The sequence below is a fragment of the Callithrix jacchus genome, chromosome 4 (genome assembly GCF_049354715.1).
Source record: "Callithrix jacchus isolate 240 chromosome 4, calJac240_pri, whole genome shotgun sequence".
NCBI classification, from domain to species: domain Eukaryota; kingdom Metazoa; phylum Chordata; class Mammalia; order Primates; family Cebidae; genus Callithrix; species Callithrix jacchus.
The window spans coordinates 34007037-34013036 of NC_133505.1; the positions used below are offsets into that span (position 1 = coordinate 34007037).

At 40.6% G+C, this 6000-nt stretch overlaps 1 pseudogene; it reads left to right on the top strand.

Annotated features, from left to right (window-relative positions):
- The first annotated feature begins 4282 nt into the window (after positions 1–4282).
- On the top strand, positions 4283–5612 carry LOC100401877 (selenide, water dikinase 2-like; annotated as a pseudogene).
- The last annotated feature ends 388 nt before the right edge of the window (positions 5613–6000 follow it).

Sequence of the window (6000 nt, forward strand, 5' to 3'; positions counted from 1 at the left end):
TCAACAGCCCTTTATGCTAAAAACCTTCAATAAACTAGGTATTGATGGAATATACCTCAAAATAATAAAAACTATTTACTATTTACGACAAACCCAACAGTGAATATCATACTGAATGGGCAAAAACTGGAAGCATTCCCTTTGAAATCTAGCACTAGTCAAGGTTGCCCTCTCTCACCACTCCTATTCAAAATAGTATTAGAAGTTCTAGCCAGACCAATCAGGCAAGAAAAAGAAATAAAGGGTATTCAAAAAGGAATGGAGAAAGTCAAATTGTCTCTATTTGCAGATGACATGATTGTATATTTAGAAGACCCCATCATTTCAGCCCCAAATCTCCTGAAACTGATAAGCAACTTCAGCAAAGTCTCAGGATACAAAATCAATGTGCAAAAATCACAAGCATTCCTATACACCAATAACAGACTTAAAGAGAGCCAAATCAAGAATGAACTGCCATTCACAATTGCTACAAAGAGAAGAAAATACCTAGGAATACAGCTAACAAGGAATGTAAAGGACCTCTTCAAGGAGAACTACAAACCACTGCTCAGTGAAATAAGAGAGGACACAAAGAGATGGAGAAACGTTCCTTGCTTATGGTTAGGAAGAATCAATATCGTGAAAATGGTCATACTGCCCAAAGTAATTTACAGATTCAATGCTATCCCCATCAAGCTACCAATGACCTTCTTCACAGAACTGGAAACAACCACCTTAAACTTCATATGCAACCAAAAGAGAGCTCCCATAGCCAAGTCAATTCTAAGCAAAAAGAACAAAGTGGGAGGCATCACACTACCAGACTTCAAACTATACTACAAAGCTACAGAAATCAAAACAGCATGGTACTGATATCAAAACAGAGATAAAGACCAATGGAACAGAACAGAGGCCTTGGAGGCAACATAACATATATACAACCATCTGATCTTTGACGAAACTGACAAAAACAAGCAATGGGGAAAGGATTCCCTGTTTAATAAATGGTGTTGGGAAAACTGGCTAGCCATGTGCAAAAAGCAGAAACTGGACCCCTTCCTGACACCTTACACTAAAATTAACTCCAGATGGATTAAAGACATAAACATAAGACCCAACATCATAAAAACCCTAGAAGAAAATCTAGGCAAAATCATTCAGGACATAGGCATAGGCCAGGACTTCATGACCAAAACACCAAAAGCATTGGCAACAAAAGCCAAAATAGACAAATGGGACCTAATCAAACTCCATATCTTCTGCACAGCAAAACAGTCATTATATTCAATCGGCAACAGAATGGGAAAACATTTTTGCAATCTACCCATTTGACAAAGGGCTGATATCCAGAATTTACAAAGAACTCAAACAGATTTACAAGTAAAAACAAACAAGTCCATTCAAAAGTGGGCGAAGGATATCAACAGACACTTTACAAAAGAAGACACACATGAAGCCAACAAACATATGACAAAAATGCTAGTCATCACTGGTCATTAGAGAAATGCAAATCAAAACCACATTGAGATACCATCTCATGCCAGTTAGAATTGCGATCATTAAAAAATCTGGAGACAACAGATGCTGGAGAGGATGTGGAGAAATAGGAACACTTTTACACTATTGGTGGGAGTGTAAATTAGTTCAACCATTGTGGAAGACAGTTTGGCGATTCCTCGAGGACCTAGAAATAGAAATTCCATTTGACCCAGCGATCCCATTACTGAGTATATATCCAAAGGATTATAAATTGGTCTACTATAAGGACACATGCACATGAATGTTCATTGCAACAGTGTTTACAATAACCCAAATGCCCATCGATGATAGACTGGACAGGAAAAACGTGGCACATATACACCATGGAATGCTATGCAGCCATCAAAAACAATGAGTTCCTGTCCTTTGTAGGGACATGGATGAACCTGGAAACCATCATTCTCAGCAAACTGACACAAGAACAGAAAATCAAACATGGCATGTTCTCACTCATAGGTGGGTGCTGAACATTGAGAACACATGGACACAGGAAGGGTAGCAACACATACAGAGGTCTGTCAGGAGGAAATAAGGAAAGGAAAGTGGTGGGTGGGGAGCTGGGGAGAGATAGCATGGGGAGAAATGCTAGATATAGGTAATGATGAGGAATGCAGTAAAAACAAACAAACAAACAAATAAATAAATAAAAAGATTATAAAACCACTTTGAAAGTTAGTTTCCTATCATCTAACGAAGTTAAACAAGCTAGTACTCTATGGTTACCTTTCCACTCCTAGGTATTTATTCAAGAGAAATAAAGATTATGTCCATGAATTCCTGTACAAGAATGTTTATATTTTCTTTATTTGTAATAATAAAAAACCAAGAATACTCCCACAATGTACAAAAAACTGTCTTTCAATCATGCAATGGAATACTACCAGCAATAAAAATGAGCGAACTACTGATACATGCAACACCCTGAATAGATCACATAGATATTACACCAAGTGCAAAAAGCCAGACACGGGGAAGCCATAGTGGATGAGTGGATATGTATGAAGTTTTAAAACAGGAAGAACTACTCTATCATAATAGGCATCAGTTTAATGGCTGCTGGGCGAAGCGGGGCTAAGTTAAAGGCAAAAAAAAAAAAAAATTGACCTCTGTGTATCTTGATAGTGGCATGGGTGATATGGCTATATTTGTCAAAATTCATTAATGAATTTAATACAGATCTGGTCATTTCATTATATTTAATTTTACAATTTTAAAATGCTTACAATCAAAATTTAAATGATAGTAATAAATAATAGTCATTGAAAACACTAGCAAGAAAAGCCAACAACAGATGAAAAAAAAATACTCCATGATCAAGTGAGTTTTATACTGGGATGCAAGGATTGTTGAACATATGTGAATAAAAAATGTGGTATAACACATCAATAGAATGAAGGACATAAACCATATTATTTTCTCAGTAGACACAGAAAAATCATTTAGTGAAACTAAACATTGCTTCTTGATAATAACTCTCAAAGGAGTTCCTTGGACAAAGGAACCATGAATATACAGAGAGGAAAGAACATTCTCTTAAATAAATGGTGCTGGGAAAATGCTACCAGATGCAGAAGAATGTCACTAGACCCCTGTCGCCCACCATACACAAAAATCAACTCAAAAGCAATTAAACAGAAGACTCAGAACTATATAACTATTAGAATAAAACATACGGGCAACACTACAAGACATGAATCTAGGCAAAAGATTTTATGGCTAAGACCTCAAAAGTGTAGGCAAAAAAAAAGCAAAAACTGACATATGGGACTATATTAAGCTAAAAAGCCTCTGCACAGCAAAGAAAACATCCCAACAGAATGAAGTGATAACCCGTTGAATAGAGAAAATATTTGCTAAGTATTCATCCAACTAGCATATTCATCCAGTTAGTATATTCTAGGCTAATATTAGAATATACAAGAAACTCAAAAACTTAGCAGTAAAAAATACAAATAATCCAATTAAAAAGTGGTCAAAGGGTCTGAATAGAAATTTCTCAAGAGGAGTCATACAAGTGGCCAGCAGGGGTGTGAAAAACCCAACATCACTAAATACCAGGAAAATGCAAATAAGTAAGATATATCTTACACTAGTTAGAATGGCTGTTATTAAAAATAAATGATCATAGATGCTGGTGAGCATGTGGAGTAAGGAGAAGTGTTATATACACTGTTGATGGTAATGTAATTTAGAGCAGCCATTATGGGAAACAGTACAGTGATTTCTCTAGAACTACTATTCAGCCATAAAAAACAAAAAAAATTCTGTCAGTTGCAGCAACATGGGTGGAACTAGAGGTCATGTTGGGTGAAACAAATCAGGCAGGGAAAGACCAATATTCCAGGTTGTCATTCGTGTATGTGAGCTAAAAAAGTTAATGCCATGGAGGGGAGAATGACAGTTGCCAGAGGCTGGGAAGAATGTAGGGATGGGAAGATGTAGAGAAGTAGATTAATGGATATAAATGTACAATTACATAGAAAAATAAGTTCTAATGTTCTAAGCTATGGTAGGCTAACTAAAACTAATAAAACTGTGTATTTCAAATAGCTAGAAGAGTAGATTTTTAATGTTCCCAGCAAAAAGAAATAATATATACTTGAGGATACCCTAAATACCCTGGCTTTATTACACATTTTATGCATGTATCAAACTGTCATGTGTGCCCCATAAATATGTACAAATATTATGTATTACTTAAAAAAATATTTTTAGAGAAAGACCTAGAAGGCTGCATGTGGCGTGAGTCTGACCCAGCGTGATGGCGGAAGCCTCGGCAACGAGTGCCTGCGGGGAGGCGATGGCGGCGATGGCAGCTGCAGAAGGTTCCTCCGGCCTAGTGGGCTTGACTGTGGGCTGGAGCTTCTTCAACTACCGGCCCTTCGAGCCCCAGACGTTGGGCCTCAGCCAGAGCTGGCGGCTGACGGGTTTCTCCAGCATGAAGGGCTGAGGCTGCAAGGTCCTGCAGGAGACGCTGCTCAAACTCCTGGCGAGACTGACGTGGCCCCAACTGGGCTGGGGCCTGGTGGGCGGTCAGGAAGAGGCGTCGCAGGAAACGAGTGTGCCCCAGCCCCACTTTCCCAGCCCTGGGCATCGGGATGGACTCCTGCGTCATCCCCCTGAGGCATGGGGGCCTGTCCCTGGTGCAGATCACGGACTTCTTTTATCCCTTGGTGGAAGATCCCTATGTGATGGGACGCATAGCTTGTGACAATGTGCTGAGTGACCTCTAAGCCATGGGCATTACTGAGTGTGACAACATGTTGATGTTACTCAGCGTCAGCCAGAGTATGAGTGAGGAGGAACGCCAAAAGGTAACGCCACTCATGGTCAAAGGCTTTTGGGATGTGGCTCAGGAAGGAGGGACTGCAGTGACTGGTGGGCAAACTGTGGTCAACCCTTGGATTATAATTGGTGGAGTTGCCACTGTGGTATGCCAGCCAAATGAATTCATAATGCCCGACAGTGCGGTGGTTGGGGATGTACTGGTGTTAAACAAACCGTTAGGAACCCAGGTTGCTGTCAATGCCCACCAATGGCGGGATAATGTTGAAAGATGGAATAAAGTAAAGATGGTGATCTCCAGAGAAGAGGTGGAGTTGGCGTATCAGGAAGCCATGTTCAATATGGCTACCTGCAACAGAACTGCTGCAGGTTTAATGCACACATTTAATGCCCATGTGGCCATAGATATCACAGGCTTTGGCATTCTAGGACACTCCTAGAACCTTGCGAAACAATAAAGAAACGAAGTGCCCTTTGTTATTCATAATCTGCCAATAATTTCCAAAATGGCTGCTGTCAGCAAGGCCAGTGGACGGTTTGAGCTTTTTCAAGGAACCTCAGCTGAAACCTCTGGGGAATTACTGATTTGTCTGCCTAGAGAACAGGTGGCTTGCTTTTGTTCTGAAATCAAATCCTCCAAGTATGGAGAGGGTCACCAAGCATGGATCATTGGCATTGTGGAAAAGGGAAGCCGAACGGCTCGGATCATTGACAAGCCATAAATTATTTAAGTCCTACCTCGTGGGGCCACAGCTGCTGCTCTTGCTCCTGACAATTCAAATGCCACCTCTGAGCCTTGCTCGTGAGATGAAAGAACAGAAGCTGTTTGGACCATAGAGCTGTTACACACAATCATGGATAGTTCTCAAGAGTTGCTTTTAAGAAATTTCCAGGCCAGGCGCGGTGGCTCAAGCCTGTAATCCCAGCACTTTGGGAGGCCGAGGTGGGTGGATCACGAGGTCAAGAGATGAGACCATCCTGGTCAACAAGGTGAAACCCCGTCTCTACTAAAAATACAAAAATTAGCTGGGCATGGTGGTGCACGCCTGTAGTCCCAGCTACTCGGGAAGCTGAGGCAGGAGAATTGCTTGAACCCAGAAGGCAGAGGTTGCAGTGAGCCTAGATCGTGCCATTGCACTCCAGTCTGGGTAAGGAGTGAAACTCCGTCTCAAAAACAAAAAAAAATTTCCAAAG